This window comes from Bubalus kerabau, chromosome 21 (genome assembly GCF_029407905.1).
Source record: "Bubalus kerabau isolate K-KA32 ecotype Philippines breed swamp buffalo chromosome 21, PCC_UOA_SB_1v2, whole genome shotgun sequence".
Classification (NCBI taxonomy): Eukaryota; Metazoa; Chordata; class Mammalia; order Artiodactyla; family Bovidae; genus Bubalus; species Bubalus kerabau.
Genome location: NC_073644.1, coordinates 22059460 through 22080410, shown reverse-complemented (window position 1 = coordinate 22080410; position 20951 = coordinate 22059460).

The following is a 20951-nucleotide window of genomic DNA, read 5'->3' as shown; positions in this document are numbered from 1 at the left end:
ACGTCTGTGCTTTTGACCACTGTGTCTTTCCCAAAGGCAAAAATTAGTGTCTTCTGGATAATTATCACAAATTCTGAACAGGTTTTTTTTTTTTTTGTAAATTTTCACCTGTTCAGGGAGTGTCTAATTTGGGGATTAAGAGAACCCCTGTTAATTGTTTTAAATACCCACAGCTTTCTCTCTCCTTAATGACTTGCTCCTAAGTGAGCTCTTTCTCATGACTTGGACTTAGACACACAGCTGCGCTAGACACAGGGTTGTGGATCTCTGTGCATCACAGATCTTGGGTATATTTCGGAGACTGTGGAAAATGTTCAGTCTGTCATACCTAAATTAATCCCTCAGTTCTCTGTACCCATGGGAAAAGCCCCAGACTGATTGCTGTTTTGTATTTCCAGCTGTTTTATGTAGTCAGGCTATTCCCCAGCTCCAACTCTCTAGTGGGTCTTTACTTCCAGCTGCACTGATTCTAAACGCCTTTGACAAGATGTCAAGACCTTTCATTATCTCACTATTCCCCACACAGCCCATCTGTTTGGTATGGGTCAGCATCCGTACTTCCACTTCTAACTTCCACATCTAGGAGCTCCATCCATCTTTTTTTTTTTTTTTTATTTAATTTTGTTTTTAAACTTTACATAATTGTATTAGTTTTGCCAAATATCAAAATGAATCCGCCACAGGTATACATGTGTTCCCCATCCTGAACCTTCCTCCCTCCTCCCTCCCCATTCCTTCCCTCTGGGTTGTCCCAGGGCACCAGCCCCAAGCATCCAGTATTGTGCATTGAACCTGGACTGGCAACTCGTTTCATACATGATATTTTACATGTTTCAATGCCATTCTCCCAAATCTTCCCACCCTCTCCCTCTCTCACATTTGTATGGAAATACAAAAAACCTCGAATAGCCAAAGCGATCTTGAGAAAGAAGAATGGAACTGGAGGAATCAACCTACCTGACTTCAGGCTCTACTACAAAGCCACAGTTATCAAGACAGTATGGTACTGGCACAAAGACAGAAATATAGATCAATGGAACAAAATAGAAAGCCCAGAGATAAATCCACGCACATATGGACACCTTATCTTTGACAAAGGAGGCAAGAATATACAATGGATTAAAGACAATCTCTTTAACAAGTGGTGCTGGGAAATCTGGTCAACCACTTGTAAAAGAATGAAACTAGAACACTTTCTAACACCATACACAAAAATAAACTCAAAATGGATTAAAGATCTAAACGTAAGACCAGAAACTATAAAACTCCTAGAGGAGAACATAGGCAAAACACTCTCTGACATACATCACAGCAGGATCCTCTATGACCCACCTCCCAGAATATTGGAAATAAAAGCAAAAATAAACAAATGGGACCTAATTAACCTTAAAAGCTTCTGCACATCAAAGGAAACTATTAGCAAGGTGAAAAGACAGCCTTCAGAATGGGAGAAGATAATAGCAAATGAAGCAACTGACAAACAACTAATCTCGAGAATATACAAGCAACTCCTACAGCTCAACTCCAGAAAAATAAATGACCCAATCAAAAAATGGGCCAAAGAACTAAATAGACATTTCTCCAAAGAAGACATACAGATGGCCATCTTTTTATTATTATTATTTCTTTGTTTTATAGGAGTATAGTTGCTTTACAATGTTCTATCAGTTCTATTATACGGCAAAGTGAATCAGTCACACAGATACATATACCCGCCTCTTTCTTGGATATCCTTGCCATTTAGGTCACCACACAGCATTGAGTAAAATCCCTATGCTATACAGTCCATTCTCATCAGTTATCTATTTTATACACAGTAGTGTATATATGACAGTCCTAATCTCCCAATCCATCCCACCTCTCTCTTCCCCTCTCAGTATCCCACTCATCAATTCTAAGGGACAGCACAAGCCCAACTTGGTCCATGAAACGTCCCTTATTATTGAAACCTTCAGCTTGCTTTTCCTGAAATCTTTATTATCTGCTTTCTGGGTCATCCAGATCCATTCTTGAGGTGAAAAATCTAAGCTCTGGGTTAATATTCGTGTGTTTATATTCAACTTATCAACTAGATTGCATAGGTCTTAAAGGATAAGACTTTATCCTTCCTATACATCTGGCCTCCACATTAGACACAGGAAAGGTATTCAGCCAAGATGTTGACACGTTGGTCATTCATCCTCACCTTTCATATTACTCTGGCCATGAAGGGGACCACGCATTTCTTTGCTCATTTTAAGTGAATGCTAAACTGCAGCAAGGGGCTTCCCACGTGGCTCAGTGGTAAAGAATCTACCTGTTAATGCAAGTGAGACATGGGAGACAATGGTTCAATCCCTGAGTCATGTCGATCCCCTGGAATAGGAAATGCCAACCCACTCCAGTATTCTTGCCTGGAAAATTCCATGGACAGAGGATCCTGGTGGGCTATAGTCCACGAGGCATTAAGAGCTGGACATGACTGAACACACACACCAAATTGCAGCAAAGTCCTTCCATGTCTGACTTGTAGCTCTATTGGTGATCAGCTAAAGGACACCAGTTAATAGTATCAGAAAAGCATACAGCTTCTGCAAGGAAGTGAAGTAGGGTGTCATATCCAGTCAGCATGTTGCAATTGCTTACCTTCGAGGCGGCATGACTACACATATTCATGCTGCTCTTGAGAAAAACCACCATCAGAAAACACCAAGGGTGTGGCCTTAGTGTGGGTTTTATTGGGTGGCGGTATCAGGGACATGTGGATACATGTCCTTGGGGTAAGATAGATTTAGGGATATGCCAGGCTTCTACCACCAGAAATGAGAGAAGCTATGTGTATTTAAAAAAAAAAAACTAGTTTTCATTGAGTTTTATATTTCTCTTGGCAATGATGATGTTAATGTTTTCAGTGCTCACAGTATTTGGCCAGTTTTCAGCACAATCTCTCTTATGATACATATAATATATACAGAATAGGAGGCATTACCTTGGATCTATAAAACTACTAGAGTCCTAAGAAGTTAAAGATATTTACTTAAGTAGATCACCAACATCTTTTTAAATTATTTTGAGACTTCATAGTTCCTGTTAAGCCTTATCAGGTTTAGAAATCATATGATGCAGGGAAAGAAAACCCTGAATGCTGTAATCCACTCAAGTTTTTAACACAGTAGTAAATTATTCAAGGAAATCTTAGTATGAAACTGGACTTTCCTTTGCTCCAATATTAATTAATCTATTAAGAATAATAAAATTTTTTGAAAGTCTTATGTTCCAGGCATGGTTTCTTACAAGGATCTTGGTAAGATCATCAACTTCATTTAAAAAATCAACAAATGGAATTGAATAATAAATCTCAAGAAAAAAAAGGGTATTTTTTATGTACTTTTGCTTTTATGAACTTGTATATTATGAGAGGATAATGTTATATAGCACATTTCACCTTTGCATTTTTCTCAAAAGTATCTTCACTGGCTCTCTAACTCTATATTTACATCTTTCTGGAATATTCCAACTTTCCTATTCCTGGAAGAATTCTCTGACACTGTTTACTTAAAACTGACTTGTTAACTAACCACACTCCACAGAGGCATTTTTATTAATACATAGCCTTCATTATTAAGGGACTGACCCATTTTTAGTATCAATGAATGTGTCAGTCACCAGTTATTCACATGATTTTTATGAATCCCAAACTCCTAGGATTTCCTGAATTCCAAATACTTTACTTTGCTTTCGGATGAATCCAAAATGTATATTAGGCCTGACTCTTTAGTACTCTCTAAAGTACTGACATTTGGTGGCTCATCCACCTTCCTTAGGAGCTGTTTTTTCTGTAAGGCTATGGGAGCATATTTGTCTAAGTAGGAGATGGGAAGATAATACTTTCTTTGCTTTCAGAAAGAAGTTCATTTTACAAGAACTGACACCTATAATAGCTAAGGTAATCTGCCACACTGATTAGGTGCACTTGGACAGAAACCAATATTCTGTGCAAGAAAAATTAATTTTAAAAAGGAAATAATGGAAGCATGTGTGTGTACTAGGTCACTTTGGTGGTGTCCAACTCTTTGAAACTCCATGGACAGTAGCCTTCCAGGCATACTTTATGTTTTTTTTTTTTTTCTTTTTTCCTGTTGGGTTGATATTTCCTTAAAGAAGGCCCAGCATCTATGTGACCATCATCATGATCTGGCATAACAACTTTGGGGTAGTGAGCATAATATAGCTTTTTACATGATAAGATGCCCCTGCCTAACTCCAGGTTGCCATCTCAGTCCCTACCCCATAATCAAGACTCCATTTCTTAAATTGGAGGGGATAAGCACATCAAAATATTTATTTGTCAATCCAGAAATTCATAAGAACTTATGTGAGAAAAGAAGTATGGAAAATAGAGGGATTCCTAATGCAAACTCCCATTTCCCAAAGAGCTTTCAAACTAACAGGCCACTTCAAATGCTAGGAATCACAAGGTAACTCCTAAAAGTTTAGATGCAAGATTTGGGGGACTAGGTTGAGTCAGGATTTACTGGTAAGCAGGAAATCTTGGGATTTGGAGAGGGTCAGCAAAAGCTTGCCTATACTTCACCCCATGCTGATTAGTAATATTTATATTTGCACATCTATATTCATAACACATTATGGAAGGAAGAGGCCATGGCATATAATCATTTATTTTATGTTTTGTGTATACTTCCTTTTTCTGAGTACTTTTTGTGAATGGATACTCTTTGGGGGACCTAGGGGAAAATTATTGAAAAAAATGTCTTCCTTGAAAATATGGCATTTGATGCCTGGGGCTACATTCTATGAGAAAGCTATAACTGGTGCATTTCATGATACTAAGGGTCTGAGAGATTTTGTAAAATAGCAGGGCTACATGCATTCTTATAATAACAGTTGATTCTTCTTCATTTCAGTCTACCTCCATGTGCCCGACCTGTACCAAGAACTCTGGGGTTAATGAAAAAAAAGTGAAAATCCTTGTTTCTCATTTATGACAAACCTCTAAAGAGGAGATGGACACAGAGTGGAGTCTATACTGCATTGCACTCTACTAACAAATATCAACATTTGTGACAGCGATATTTGTATGGGTTCAAGAAATGCATATGAAAAGCAAGAGAATTTGAGAAGAACATCTGCTTCACTGACTATGCTAAAGCCTTTGACTGTGTGGATCGCAACAATTGGGAAAATTTTTAAAGAGATGGAAATACCAGACTACCTTACCTGCCTCCCGAGAAATCTGTATGCAAGTCAAAAAGCAACTGTTAGAACTGGTCACAGAACAGACTGGTTCAAAATCGAGAAAGGAGTATGTTCAGGCTGTATATTGTCACCCTGCTTATTTAACTTATATGCAGAGTACATTATGAGAAACGCTGGGCTGGATGAAGCACAAGCTGGAATCAAGATTGCCGGGAGAAATATCAATAACCTAAAATATACAGATGACACCACCCTTATGGCAGAAAGTGAAGAGGAATTAAAGAGCCTCTTGATGAAAGTGAAAGAGGAGAGTGAAAAAACTGGCTTAAAACTCAACATTCATAAAATTAAGATCATGGCATCTGGTCCTATCACTTCATGGCAAATAGATGGGGAAACAATGGAAACAGTGAAGACTTTATTTTCTTGGGCTGCAAAATCACTGCAGATGGTGACTGCAGCCATGAAATTAAGATGGTTACTCCTTAGAAGAAAAGCTATGACAAATCCAGACAGCATATTAAAAAGCAAAGACATTACTTTTTTGACAAAGGTTCATCTAGTCAAAGCTATGGTTTTTCCAGTACTAATGTATGGATGTGAGATTTGGACCATAAAGAAGGCTGAATGGTGAAGAATTGATGCTTTTGAACTGTGGTGTTGGAGAAGACTCTTGAGAGTCCCTTGGACTGCCAGGAGACCCAACCAGTCAATCCTAAAGGAAATCAATCCTGCATATTCATTGGAAGGACCAATTATGAAGGTGAAGCTCCAATACTTTGGCCAACTGAGGCAAAGAACTGACTCATTGGAAAAGACCCTGTTGCTGGGAAAGATTGAAGGCAGGAGGAGAAGGGGACGACAGAGGATGACATGGTTGGGTGGTATCACTGACTCAATGGACATGAGTTTGAGCAAGCTCCAGGAGATGGTGAAGTTCAGGGAAGCCTGACGTTCTGCAGTTCATGTGGTCACAAAGAATCAGACACGACTGAGCGACTGAAGAACAAGAAGTGCAGAGAAGCCAAAAGCAGGCCAGTGTTGCCAAGCTCTGGTTGATAATCTTGTTTCAGGATGACATTGCCACTGTTTACCAAACTTGGACTTCATTTTACTTTTATTCATTTGTTTTTATTAAATAAAAATTTATTAAATAAATTATGCATTGATAATCTACTAAGCGCAATCTTTAAAGCCCAACACAGTTCACTCAAAAGAAAGTGAACACAGTGAAGATGCTACCTACCTTCCCAGAGATCACAGTTGGCTCCTGTATCACCCTGCCCACACCATTGTGTTCTCGTTGCTCCAGGGCTGACTTAAATCCCTCAGTCTGAAAAGCGCTGCTTTGGAGACATTTCTGAGAGTAGTTAAATGACAGTGCTGGGATCCAGTAACTTTTTTCTCAGAACTAAAAACTCTTTCCTTTGCTACATCCCCCATTGTTGGGGGATTGTGGATGACCAGATGGTCTATGGAAAACAAAGCAGTGAACACACTATATTAAGAGGGTCACAAAACCGTGGAAGCCAATTCATGGACATTTGCATAACACTCTAGCCAGGAGGGTTTTCTCAGTGTCCCAAAGGTATATTGTACTCATTGGCTCTCCTGAAGGGTACAGAAGCTTCCACGCTGGGACAAAGGAAGTGCTCATACTAACAGAGCCAAGGACTAATATCTCTCCATGGAGAGAAGAAAGGCTTGCTGTAGATTTGCATTCTATTGGACTTAACAAAAACTCACTAAAGCTTATCCAAGTACAGTGAGTGTGTGGAAGATCTGAACAAAGATAAATGAAGTGATCCCTCCTTTAAGCAACTTTCAGGGACCCAGGATACAAATAACCTTAAACTCTAGAAAGAGAATGGATAACGTCTATAACTGTGTGATACACAGTCTGTGTTGAGTCAACACTTCAGAATATAATGAGTGTTGAAATCATGCTCTGAATAAATGCCCCTGGTTATTCAGCGAACAGAGATGTCATATTTGATCAAGAGGGGCAAATAGAATTTTACCCAGGGAGAATGTTGTAAGCTGTGTGGTGAAGAATGGATGAAATGGAGGAAAGTGAAGAGAAGATGGAAGAGTATTTCAGAAGCCATGGAGAGGAGCTTGGGGAGGAGTCACCTGCACTGATACTTGTCAGTGACAGGCTGCTAAAAATCAGAGCCTCTTTGCTCTTGAACTAACCAAGATGTTTTATATTTCCTCTGTTGTTTTAGATAGTGCTTACTATTTTTATTAGAGATTCTTCATCAGTTCTTTTATTATTTTCATGAAAATGCTTGACAAACAAAATTGGATTTGTTTTGACAAAGTTATTTTTATTCCTTTGTTCTTTCCTTTGAATTGTTAACAATACATGAAGAAATAATGCAAAAGCTAAAAATGTAGTTTTAGAATATCTATCACAGAATAGAAAAGGCCATTTGGGGAACACCATATCAGACAAATGACTTGACCTAACACTTTTTTTCAGCTCTTTCCTGAAAACTATTCTTCTTGCATCTATAGAAAGCACAGGCACGAAATGGTGTCCAGATGGGCTCTAATTCAAGAGATAACCAGGGGGAGGCCCAAGTACCCCAAAGCGATGGAATTATACCTTATCTTGAACAGATGGCAGGACTGGAGACCTGGGATTTCCTAAAATGCAACAAAAAGGAACATTTTGTCTTAGTGCAAATGTGTTAAATATCAACATTATTATAGAGAAAGCACTTCAAAAGCTTGCCTCAACACTGTTCAATGTGGAAACAATTAGAACTCTTTGTAATGTCTGGTGCTCAAGTGAAAAAGTATGTAAAGTGGTCTTTGAGAGGACAGAACCGAGCCTACGAAAGGCACAAGACGTATGAGCCACCATAATCACACCTGACCACTGCAGAATCATGTGTCCTAGTCAAATGCAAACATATTCCTTGAGCTAAACTCTGGAGTTTGTGTGGCCCATCATCTTCCCTTTCCTCTGAAATCCAGACGAGCTCCTGAGTACAGCAGTGGGAGGCCAGAAGAGGTAAGGTCTGAGAGAGGGTCAAGCAGCCTTCTAATTGTTTGTGCAAAGTATGCTGCTGCTGCTGCTAAGTCGCTTCAGTTGTGTCCGACTCTGTGCGACCCCATAGACGGAAGCCCACCAGGCTCCCCTGTCCCTGGGATTCTCCAGGCAAGAACACTGGAGTGGGTTGCGATTTCCTTCTCCAGTGCATGACAGTGAAAAGTGAAAGTGAAATCTCTCAGTCCTGTCCGACTCTTAGCTACCCCATGGACTGCAGCCTACCAGGCTCCTCCGCCATGGGATTTTCCAGGCAAGAGTACTGGAGTGGGGTGCCATTGCCTTCTCCATATATGTGCAAAGTATAATTTAGGTCTATCTCTCATCTAGGCAACCAATGATATGTTATTCAATAATCTACAGACACGTGTTTACACGCCCACCTGCCCACCTTTTCTAATGTGGATCCTCCCCTCTCAACATTTTTTCCATCTAATCCATTGAATTAAACCCTCACCAAGCTTTAGATATCCTCCAACAGACTTTTAAAAACACAAAAAATTATGCTCTACTATCAATTCTTGCTTCACTTACTATCCATGCCACTTGCTGGAAATGTTTTCTTGGGCTGTGTTATTAGGACTACTTTACATGTATGTCTTGAGACTTCCTAGATGGCTCAGTGACAAAGAATCTGCCTGCCAATGCAGGAGATACAGGAAACATGGGTTTGATCCCTGGTTCGGAAAGATCCCCTGGAGGAGGATAGAGCAACCCACTCCAATATTCTTGCCTGGATAACCCTATGGACAGAGGAACCTGGCAGGCTACACTCCACGGGGCCGCAAAGAGTCAGACATGACTGCATGACCTAGCACATGTGCACATGTATGTCTTATCTGCCCAAATTGATTTTGGGGCTCATAAAACCAGATAAAGTCACCTATATTTCTTTGTCTTAGATCCATCCTTTCACTATTCAACAGAGCTTAGCATATATATGCATGTGTGTATGTATCATAATATAATATATATTATCTATGTCTATAGAGATATATCGGAGAAGGCAATGGCACCCCACTCCAGTACTCTTGCCTGGAAACTCCCACGGACGGAGGAGCCTAGTAGGCTGAAGTCCATGGGGTCACGAAGAGTCGGACACAACTGAGTGACTTCACTTTCACTTTTCACTTTCACGCATTGGAGAAGGAAATGGCAACCCACTCCAGTGTTCTTGCCTAGAGAATCCCAGGGACGGGGGAGCCTGGTGGGCTTCCGTCTATGGGGTCACACAGAGTCGGACACGACTGAAGTGACTTAGGAGTATAGAGATAATATAACAAATTTCCTTTATTTTTTGTTTTTAAAAAACCTCATCAATGATATTTATTTATTTTTTACTTTTGACCACTCAGCATGACATGCAGGATCTGAGTTCCACAACCAGGGACTGAAACCATGCCCTCTGTATTCAGAACATAGAGCCTTAACCACTGGACTGCCAGAGAAGTCCCATAACACATTTTCTTTAATAGCCAGTAGGTGTGCATTATAGAGAAGTCAATTATGATACAGAATGAGACATTAGCAATTATAACAGTTCAATAATGAAATATGGCTCTCCTTTCCAGGTTTTGGTGTTCTCGGTTCATCCATCCATCATCAGGCTGTTTCCCCAGAGATGATGTGATGTGACTGCCTGAAGCAAATGCATATTTTCTCTTCCTGGGAAGACTTTTCTCAAGGTGAGTCATTCTGGGTACCAGGAAGGAAACCTCAGAATCCCCTTTATTGCTTTATAAAGTCTAGCACCTAGAATAAAAGGTGAGTAGCCTATTTCTTGTTGTGTTTTCTCTGATGTTTCCCCTTGCCCTCTGACACTTAATTCTCTGGATCCCAAACAAAATGTGCATGTGGACTTGTACCAGGACACTTGAGTCTTAGTGTATTTGCTGCCAATGCGCCTGAGAAAGGAAATCTTAATAAGATACTCCCCTACTAGTCACCATTGCTTCTTGTAAATATTTTATTTCTCTCAGAAAATTTCCCTTCCCTCTGTGGTTCATGGATGTCCACACACCAAGAAGAAGGGAAAAAGTCTGCCATGAGCCAACTCTTGCCCAAGTTCTCCAAGTTTTCGGTAGCTAGAAAAACTCTTGTTCTCCTCACTGACCATCTGTCAGGGTTGCAAGGGTATCACTAAGCCAAAGGTTTTGGAGCAGGGTAGAACTTGTTTGGAATAAGGGAACTAACACATTTATGATGTATAGTTACATATTTCACCATAAATGTTCAAGCATGAGTTTATATGTTTTATATGTGTGTGTGTAAGCACATGTGTGTGCATATGTATGTGTGTGCAGAAAGTGGATTAATACATAGGTGAGCAAATTGGACAGAATTCATATCTCCGGTCCCAGGGAAATTATGTGTATGGTCATTCTATTGCTCCTGATTCAGATTTAATTGAAATTTACATCACTAGTTTCCTATCTCATAAATCTATACATCTCACTTGAAGGTGTTTGATTTAAATTCATGCCATGTGAGTCAGTCCTATTCATAAGTTTGAGTATAATCACAGAAAAACTTTCTAGTAGATGTGGCTGCATGTATTTGACTGGGCATTGAATATTTCAGTCAATTTAGCTATTCAACAGAGAGGTCTAGCAAATGCCCCTAATTTGACATTGTTAGTTGTGGGCTATTTTTTTTCCCCTCCTGTATCAAGCACTGTGGCTAATTAGGCAGCAGATTCGAATCTTCATGAATTTTTCAGGCTGATACGTACTCCTTCCCAGGGCTAATTTGCTGTTATCAGAGGAATGATTCTGGTGTATGTTGTTGGTCGTGTCTGACCTTACTCCCCTATTCAGCTTGAAATTAGTTGAGGAACTATGGCCAAGAAGGTCATTTGGTAAATCATCTCTCAGAAAACAAGTCTGCTTTAGTGAATGTCCTTTTCTTCCTGTCCTTCACTGACCATCCTGGCTTCTGCTACCGTGGGGCTCTATCAAGAAGGAATAAGATGCAATGAAACTTTTAGCCAGGATTTGAGAAACTTAAAAAATACAGTAGAGAACCTAGTTATAAAACTTTTGTGCAGGACTAGAATAATTTCACTCTGTGAGTTTTCTGTGTTAGCAATGAGAGGGATTTGGCATAAACTGGTAAGGGACAGAATTTTGAGTAACTGAATGAGAAATAGGGAAAGCTGTTTTATTATGTGGTTTGCTATAGCTCTATTGGGGATGTCAGAAGACTCTAGGTTTCCTTGGATGGCAGATAAGGTCATCCCACTGAATCTTCTCCTCTGGACATACGGGGAAACAGGATACAAACCCACCTCATAAAAGTTGTTGCTTTCCAATTACAGCTGATTAGTAGTTGAAATTATTAATGAGTCATGCAACTATTTATGTCTGTTGAAAAAGTCATCACTACTAATTTCTACAAATTGGTTGCAATTTCCAGTAAGAAAATACCAATTATTCATTCACTAAGAATTGTAATGAGTTAGCCCAGTGGAGACTGACATGATGGGAAGAGCAGAGAGGTAGTATTTATGACTTCAAGGTTATAGATTTGGCAATCCCCAGTACTCTGGATTTTCACCTTTACTGGAATTAAAAAAAGATAGTGCTCCTTATAAGACATGAGACTATCTAAAAAAACCCCTATTATTTCTGTCTTCCCTTTTTTAATTTAACAATTTTCTTTCCTAACTTTCCATTGGAAAGGGACAATGTGGTATTTAGCCCTTTTCTCCCTCATAATTTATACACAATTAGGGGCTCAGAAATGTTACCCTTCAGCTCTCACAGAAACTGCTATGCTGGAATACAAAGGGTCATTTTACTTATGGTTGTACATACTTTTTAATTAAAAATTATTTTATAGCTTTTGTTAAGTAATTAAAATTTACAAAGTGATTTCTCACAAATATTTATTAATATTAAGTTGTTTCTGGCATACAGCAGTAAATTGCAAGCAATTGCTTTACTCTGCATGTGTAATTAAAATGACTAAGTAATTATATTTTTTCCTTGAGTACAGTTGACACTATCACATTTTTCTAAGTTTTGGTTCATTTTTATTTCCATTAGTGAATGCTTCATAGAAGCCAAGATAAGGACTGTCAGTTAGCAAAGGAGGAAAGCTGCTTCTTTGACTAAGCTTTTGAGAAATACAAACAAATATTGTGTGCCATGTTTACCTTTGCATATGCTTTGTTTTCCTAAATGTCTTTCTTCTTCCTTTAAGCTGCCTGCCCTGCATCTTGCCACTATTATCTGAATGGTAATTTAAACATTTCTAGAATGCATATCTTGCTAAAAAATGCTTAATTTTATGGAGTTAGAGTTTTATTCAAATTAGAACAAATAGTATTTCAACTATAACCTTTCCTCTGCTGAATCCTTGTCATATCCTCCTCTCTTGCTCACCCTCTGATATCATCAGCTCCCTTGCATTCCTCTTTATCGTCAGCCGTATAAGCCCTTGAAGAGTCCCAAGTGTGCAGGCTGCAAGCTATGTGCAGGGACCCACATGTATGTCAATTTACAGTCCTCATCTGTTGAGGAGCTCAACTTTGGATGGAAGGAAGAAGGGCAAATCAAAATGATCATTCCTTCCCTAAATAAAGGAGGATGGGAAAAATGCAGAACAACTTACCTAGGAAACATTTTTATTCTTGACATAGGTTGAAGAGTTGCCAGTGCAGTGAAGGTTAAATAGTGGCACAGTATCAGAGAGGTGAATATCTTGGTGAATATCTTAGTCAATGAAGGCAGAGTCCAGGTCTCTAGCCTAAGTGGTGCATTCAAAGGGACAAAACTATCAATTCTTTTCCTGGAGCAACAGACATGGAAGGGAGTGAAAGTCAAGTTGCTCAGTTGTGTCTGACTCTTTGCGATGTCATGGACTATAGCCTACCAGTCTCCTCCATCCATGGGGTTTTCCAGGCAAGAGTACTGGAGTGGGTTGCCATTTCCTTCTGCAGGGGATCTTCCTGACCAAGGGATCAAACCCAGGTCTCCCACATTGTAGGCAACACCAGGGAAGTCCAAGAAAGTCTTCCCTCACCGGGAAGGAAGTTCCTGGATACTATTCAGAACAAATCTTGAGTATTGAGATAGTTGGGGCCAAACAAAGAATTACTATAATCAAAACTTTTTCTTGCGGCCAAGATGAAGTAACAGGGACCAGATTTACCCTTTCACCTGAAAAAAAAAAAAAAATCCCCTGGGAAAAAAAGAGACAAAATTTATAAAGCAATGGTTCCAAGAACCTAGACCTCAAACAGACAGTGACCTATGAAAGATGGGAAACGATGAAGAAAGTCCTACAGTTTCCCAAGCTCACTGCCTCGACAGTCAGGAGAGTAGGAAGGGAGAACCTAGATAAACCTGAGTTGAGGGGATGGGGCTGGGAATCGGAGGGAGATGAGGTGGCTAGAGTTTGCAGGACAGGTTGACAGAGAGGATAGAGCTGCCCAGAGAGAGAAAGCTGGAGACCTGCAGAGGGTGAACCTGAGGATCCAGCAGAACACCAATCAGAGCAACGTGTGAGGAAACTGCTCCAGGCCAGAGAAAGGACCACCAGAATGATTAGAAGAGCAAGTCCTTGACACTTAAACAGGGGCAGACTACTGCCTGTTCCCACCAGCCAGACTAGAAACCTCAAACCTTTCTAGAAGCCTCAGAAACCTCCGAGTTCAGTCATGTCTGACTCTTTGCGACTTTATGGACTTTAGCCTGCCAGGCTCCTCTGTCCATGGGGATACTCCAGGCAAAAATACTTGAGTGGGTTGCCATGCCCTGCTCAGAGGATCTTCCCAGCCCAGGGATCGAACCAAGGACTCCCACATGGCAGGTAGATTCTTTACCATTTGAGCCACTGAATTCTTGAAAGTTAGTCTCAAAAGAATCAAACTGTTTCAGGTAACACTATGACCCAGATTTGCAGGAAGCTGGTTTTGGTGAGGTGGGTTGAAGAGCAGTCTGCACTGTGAAAAGTTATCCAGGACTTGCTTTGATTGCTGGTGGGAAATACTGGCCACAAGTGGCCATGAGAACTCACATATTTCAGCCCACCATCTGCCAATCAACTGCTGATTCTGGAAGAATTTCTGCATTTAAAGATGAGTGATAAACAGAAAGGTACATCAAATCTACCTTCACAAAGGATTGAAGGAAAAGGAAAACCAAAAATGAGACTTTGCTAGAGAATGATACTTCATGAAAGAACATGTCCCAGAAATGTTACCTCAGATCAGTCAGAAAATATGATGGAAAAATATCACCATGGGTTTTTTTTTTTTCAGTAGAAAACAAATGCCTATAGGAAATCAAAATATAAGGTAGGACAATGCAGAGGTGAAAGAGATCATAAGAGATAGCATGAGAATGGAAGGAGCGAGAACCAGGACTGGAACAGCTTAGAAAAGAAAAAAGAAATGAAAGCATCCAGAAAGAAAACCCCACACAAGGGAGACTGAGACTTTGAAGAAAACAAACAAGCAAATCAAAAACAAGCAAAAAGTATTAAGGATATAGGAGTCAAGATTGGGAATATTGAGCAAAAAGAAGAGGAAAGAACACGATTAAAAATAATGAAAAGGTCGATATGGAATATGAACAAGGGGGAATGAGCATAAGCATGAGTAGAACTCCTAAAAAAAGAAACAAAATACCATATTGGAAACAATATTTAAATATTAAGACTTTCACACATAAAGAGAGATTGGAGTCTTAGTCAATATTTTCTTGATTTCTTTCAAACCCCAATTCAAAATGAGTCTTCCCAGAAAGTCTTTATGACTAACTCCACACTGACCTTGCTCTACTTTCAGAGCATGAATTTATACAGATTACTGTGCTTCTTTCCTCCACTGACTTTTGTTGTTGCTCTTAGTCTGGACAATGAAACACTTTTCTCTAAGAATGGAGCTGCATCTGTCTTCTCTCATGTCCCTTTTGGCATGCTGTTGTGTACAGTGGAAACAATGAAGCAAACAAATAAAATGCAAAATTTTCTCATGCAAGGACCTCTGGGTGCTGATTTGGTGGTTCAGTTCCAGTCAGCCTTCTACTACTGATTTTCTGTTATTCCTTGAACATAAATGAATAACTGAAAGGTCAAATATTTGATCAGGACATGGAAGCTAAAATGTGCTCCCCCCCCACCCCATTGCCAAATATTCTGAGTCAATTAAAGGTACAGGCACTGCCAAGAATTCTGGACAAGGCATGAGGGCACTGGAGTTCCAGTATGGGGCTTATAGCTATCCAAGATGTGCCCTTAGAGAAGTCACTTGGTCTTCATTCTCACAGGCTAGAACAGTTCCTGTCTCTTTATGGAAACTTACAAATTATGCTTTGAATGAAAGAATAATTCGTCTCAGTTTCCTTGTATGTAAAATAAGGGGTGTGCACTAGCAGGGCCTCTGAAAGCTGTTATCATAAAAATCTAAAAACTACCTGCTGCCCTCTGATTGATACACATTTATTTTGTGTATTTCAATTGAGGCAACCCTGCAGATGCCTGTTGTTTTTATGGAAGTTGTGCTTGTCCCCACACATGCGGTTTACACATTCCATGTGGATTTTAACGTCCATCCTAACTTGCACAACTTTTGCGAACAGCCAGACAGAAAGTCCGGAGGGCACTCTGAAGGATTCTTACAGGAAGCTTATAGCCTGTCTCCTTTGGCTAATTTGCAAAAGCATTTTTTGATTTAAAACAGAAGGAGGGTGAATCCCTGGGAGAAAACTCACATCCACTAATGTTCCTTCTGGAGTGAGTTATGGGAGGAGGCCCCAGATGGATTATAGATGAAGGTTAAACTTTGAGACACTAATTTATTGAAAAGGTAAAGACAGCTAAAGAACAAAAAGTGCCCTGAATGCTATGTCCGCATGTCCTTTTTGACCCATGTCCCAAGTAATTTAAGAATCTCTAAAAGGAACATATATGACCATAGAAGCAATGTCACCTAGACTCCTATGGAAAGTTCTTCTCCCTTGGAAGCAATTGAAATGATCATTTCATTTGGATTTTTCAATTAGACAAAATTGGACAAACTTTAAAGTCAATATTTCATTTTGAAAACACAAGTCTAATAGAGATGTTTGGAGGCAAAAGTATCCAAGCTTCCAGTGGTACTCTGGAAAAAATACTTTTGTGTACAGTGAATACAGTGATATTTAGTTCCATATTTCATCAATTTGAAAGTTGCCATTTTTTTCACACATTTGAAATAATTTTTTTAAAAATAAAATCTTACAATTTTTGTGGGTTAGGCAACTTCAGACATGCAGATGATACCACTCTATGGCAGAAAGCAATGAGGAACTAAAAAGTCTCTTGATTAGGGTGAAAGGGGAGAATGAAAAAGTTGGCTTAAAAGTTAACATTCAAAAAACTAAGATCATGGCATCTGACCCCACCATTTCATGGCAAATAGATGGGGACAAATTGGAAGCAGTGACAGATTTTATATTCCTAGGCTCCATAAACACAGCAGACAATGACTACAGCTATGAAATTAAAAGATGCTTACTCCTTGGAGGAAAAGCTATGACAAACCCAGAAAGGGCATTAAGAAGCAGAAATTTCACTTTGCCAGCAAAGGTTCATATAGTCAAAGTTACGTTTTTGCCAGTAGTCATGTATAGATGTGGATTATAAAGAAGGCTGAGTGCCGAAAAAATGGTGCTTTCAAACGTGCTGGAGAAGATTCTTGAGAGTCCCTTGGACAGCAAAGAGATCAAACCAGTCAGGCCTAAAGAAAATCAACCCTGAATATTCATTGTAAGGACTGATGCTAAAGCTGAAGCTCCAATACTTTGGCCACCTGATGCAGAGAGCTGACTCATCAGAAAAGACTCTAATGAAAGATTCAGGGTAGAAGGGGAAAGGGGCAACAGAGAATGAGATGGTTGAATGGCATCACTGACTCAATGGACATCAGTTTGAGCAAACTCCAGGAGATGGTGATGAACAGGGAAGTCTGGCACACTGCAGTCCATGGGGTCTCAAAGAGTCAGATAGGACTTAGTGACTGCCCAAGCTCAACAAGTTGAGAGCTGGGTCAGTTGTCATCAAGTACAGATATATGCACCTTTTTATTATTCCTGGTGGTGTACCTGGCAGCCATAACTTCTCAACATTTCAGTCAATATACCTTTTAAGAACCATTTCAGGAAGGAATATTGATTCTTTTCTGATATGCTTCTGTGACACCATCTGTAAGAAAAGAATAAAAAAAACAAAAACAAAAATAACACCTCATCTAAACTTGTAGAATCAGTGGTTAGGAGGTGATTCAGAAGAAAGTTCTGGATACAATCATGGAGCAGTCTTTTAAGAAACGCTTCATCACCAACATGCTTGAAGAGAACATAGAGGATAATAAATGTAAACTTTATATACTTGCAAAATATTAAACTTAAATATGCATTTTTTTGTTTTTCCTTTATTCTGCCCAAATTCCTGCTATTAACTCATGCATTCTCAGAACTGTCATTTGGTACTGTTGTCTGAGTATCCAGTGATGAAGTTGTGATCAGGTGAACTTTGGAGAGTACACTTTAAAAGCCTGAATCTTTATGGGATTCTTCAAAAAGCATTTCTCTAAAAATGAGGTGTAGTAGATGAATATATTAACAATCCCACTTAATGCTCTCTCTAGACAGACCCTTCGCAAAATGACTTCTCAACAAATGTTGGGAGACTATTTCTCTATCCTCTTAATCTGGGCTGGACTTGTGATTGACCTTGGCCAAAGAAATAAGATAGCAGTGATGAGGCACCACTTCTGATATTAGGCCTTAAGAGGCCTTGCACACTTACATGCTTTCTCAGAATGATGCCATCACTACACAGATAAGCCTAGGATAGCCTGATGGAGGAGAAAGATCATGTGGAGGATAGTCCAATTATCTTATCGAGGGTATCCTGAACTACCCTTTATCCAGATAGTGTTCAGGCATGTGAGATAACCCAGCCAATATCAGCAGAGTTAGCTTATCTTGTGTAGAGTTCACCGAAGACTTATGATTAAGTCCAACCAAGAACAGAATTGCCCACTGAACTAGACTCCTGAATAATAAAAAATGCTTATCATTTTGAGTCTCTGAGATATGGGGTGATTTGTTACACAGCAATAGCTCACTGATGCATGAGAGGCAGCATATGTTTCTCACATAAAATCAGGTCATTCTGAAGTTCGTATTAAGATACTTTTTTCTGAAGGTGTTTTGGAGATTTTCAATCCCACATATCTATCTATTTCTGCATTTCCCAGGAGTAGAAGCACTGAAATTCTATATGACAGGCTGCTCTTGAGATATTTTCAACTTAGTTGGAATCAGGATTTGCCAGAAATGTTGTGAGACAGCTTGTTTAAGTGAGATTTCCTGCTCAGTTTCTTTTTTTAAAGGAGAGGGAGAAAAAGAAAGAAAAAAAATATGATTTTTGGATGGAGTTCATGCGTGCTGGACTGAGAGGAACCAATGCGCAAGAATCTTCAAGTTCTTTAGAAACTTTGGCAAAGTCTTAATCCACCTGAGAATTCTTAAGATTGACTGTTTGAAGTGTGATTCTAAATTAGTAACAATGTCACCACAGATTTTTCCCACAAATCAATCTCCCACAACTCCTCAAAAATATTTTGTTTACAGATTGCTAGGTCTTTCTATGCTTTTTTTTGTTTTTTGTTTTTTTTTAAATTAAGCTGTATATGTTCTTTTACTATCATGCTTGTAAAGTACTGGAAGATTGCCTTTATTTCTTTTCAGGTCTCACACTGCAAGGAAAGTTTTAGACACCTTACTATTTGGTTAATATTTTACATTTCAATTTTTCAATTCAAACCAGGGAACCAGTGAAGGGTATGAATAAAACTTAAGCTATAGGTGCACATTTAGAAAAAAGAAAGAGCAAAGCATGAATATGTATGAAACATTTAAAATGCCATATTTATGAGGAGAGGAAAAATATTGGAGCTTTACATATTTTCAAAACACCACATGGGATTGAGTGGGACCAAGTGAAAAGTATAAAATTTGTTGAGTGTGGCGGGCAGGCATTTGAGTGTGGTGGTGCAGTAAAAAGTTGGCAGCGTGAACTGTCTGGGGCTTGTGGGTAGGAAGACACACTGAGGTCTAGGGATTAAGGAAAGACATGAGTTCTCTAGCCTGCTTTTCAATGGGACATTTGGCAGGATGTTCACTCTCTTTCTGTCAGTTTATTTCATCCCAGAGGCTGAATGGCAAGGCCACCAGTTGTTTCTCAGGGGGCCAGGAGATGGTTTGCTTCTGCATCAGCAGCATCCTTACTGTCTCTGTGCCAGCTCTGTATCTGGACCAAATCCCAATGGTGCTAACAGCAAGCCACTTTGTTGCAGTAGTATGTGAAAGGAACAACATCAACAACAAAAGGCCAGAGGGAATACTCAACTCCAGGGATTGTAATTCAGCTGGCAATCATTTCACTGATTTGGTACTCAAACCTGTATTAGGACCCCAAGTGGTTGAAACAAGAAAAGGGGGAGACAGAGGCTGCCCTCTCTGATCAAACAGCTTTACATATTGATACCCAAACCATGAAAAAACACATGAGCTCAGGAGAGGAGGAACACGTGGACAGAGGAGTCAGTGTTCATAAAGAAGGCTCTGCTTAAATAAGATATAAATAGCTACTATTTTATATTATTTGGGCATCCATGCAGCAATAAACGTGAATAATGTAGATCCATATATTAGCATACAAGAGTTTCTAATATTAAAGATACATCTGACTTTGTTAAAAAAAAAAGAAAACTTCAAGTTAAGACCGATAATGTAACACCACTTAGTATCATTATAAATCAACTAAGTATATGTATATATTTCTAACTTATAAAGGCAAAAACTCACAGAGAGAATGGAGTGGCATGCACAGAAGTGCTGCCTCTGTGAAGGCACTGGGATGTGGGGAGGGCCAGGTCAGGAGGTGTTTTTGTGGCTCATAACTGTAGCACATTTATGCACTAATATTAAAAATAACTGAAACAAGTGAATTATGGGCACAAATTAATAAAACTTATTTACCAGCATTACCCACTCCCCCATGTCAGCATACACATAAAACAGAGGCACTCACTTTTGGGTTCCTTATTTTCTGTCTGCAGAGATAAGATTTACAGATCGAGTTCATATTTTGACAAAATGAAATAGCCCCCTTTCTTAATTTCCATAAAACTTTTCTTCCAAGTCCTCTACCCCACCTCTCCTTTTTTCCTTCCCTTTCCTGACCTCTCTTCTTCCTTCTTAATTTTATTTGTGAGCATATTCTCTAGGGTTTGTCGTCAGCCCCCCTCCCTGTTTTCTGGGAACTTCTACCCATTCCCACAGAATGAATCAAAGATAACCTCAAAACAGAATGACTTTCTTAATATGGCTCCAGCTTCATTTTTCTTACTCTGCTGGGCTTCTCTCCTTGTATGTTCTGCCACTATTTTTGACTCAGTTTTTCTAAATCTAAATTCATTTCCCCCTTATTCCCAAGGTGGCTGTTTATCCTAACTTCTTGATTTCTATCAAAGTCTTTGCCTTTTTTCAGTCTCCTATACTTAGGCTTCCCTTGTGGCTCAGCTGGTAAAGAACCTGCCTGCAATGCGGGAGACCTGAGTTTGATCCCTGGGTTGGGAAGATCCCCTGGAGAAGGCAAAGGCTACCTACTCCAGTATTCTGGCCTAGAGAATTCCATGGAC